This window comes from Cynara cardunculus (assembly GCF_001531365.2).
Source record: "Cynara cardunculus var. scolymus isolate 2C chromosome LG 3, CcrdV1, whole genome shotgun sequence".
In the NCBI taxonomy this organism is placed as follows: domain Eukaryota; kingdom Viridiplantae; phylum Streptophyta; class Magnoliopsida; order Asterales; family Asteraceae; genus Cynara; species Cynara cardunculus.
This window is the reverse complement of record NC_037530.1, coordinates 22956336-22957425: the sequence shown is the minus strand read 5'-3', so window position 1 is coordinate 22957425 and position 1090 is coordinate 22956336.

The following is a 1090-nucleotide window of genomic DNA, read 5'->3' as shown; positions in this document are numbered from 1 at the left end:
CCTGGGATCAGGAAGGCATCTGTGATTTCCATGAAAGACTTTAAGTGAGAATGTGGGTCCTCTGAGGGCAGTCCAGCAAATTKKCCATTAGTYTGTAACATGTGAAACATGATCGGTTTTAGCTCGAAATGGAGAGCGGTCATATGTGATCTGACTATCCCAGAATTTAACTGCTCAAAATCCGGGATAGCGTAGTCCATGATCCTTCCATTCTTGGAAATTGCCAGATTAATGATATTTGAAGTTTGTGCCCTTAATGTTCAGTAGGATCTGATTCAGTGTCCAAATTATTATCATTCTCATTATGTGGGTTTCCATGGTGAAAATTCTGGAATGGTGGTATTTGCCCAAAAATTGGCGGTTGGTTTTCCAAATTTTGTGTTCCCGGATTGTTGGGAGCAGGTAACTCCATATTGGGAGGGAGTAGAGCTTGAAACGCTCTCTGAGCCCTCCTTCTATGGTGAAACGTCCTTTCAATGTCTGGATCAAATTCGAAAAATTCACCACGAAGCGTTCTTAGCATACACCACTTTTAAAAACAATTCAAACGGAACAAGAAAAATCAAATCTTTTACTTTACTCAAAATAAAACTTTAGTGGAGCAATCCGCGGCAGTGGCACCAAAAACTTGGTCGGTTATATTTCACACCTTCAGACTAATGATATTGGGCCAAAAAGCAAGTATACAATACGGCCCAACGTCGCCTTTCCAAGTAATAAGTGGTACAAGTACCGGAGTATCGTCCACAGAGATTGTAGCCAAAGTTAGATTAGAGTCCAATGAAAGAGATGATTTCAGATGACGATTTTGAAGACTTTTCTTTGATTTTAAGGTTATCCAAAACAGAATACAGAATATATAAAAGAAGCAAGGGTGTAAGACTTAAGGTGAGACCCAAATACAAATTCCAGCAGCCAATGCTGTAGCAATGCTACAGCAAGCAGTGCTTCGAAACTAAGTTCCACCATCTATTTTGAAGGCATTCCTCTCGGACTTCACCATTGCACTATCTTATAGCTTTCCACCCATATCTCTATGTGGTGTCCGGACCGGGGATAGTGACACGATGGTGTTTTCAAAATATATGGA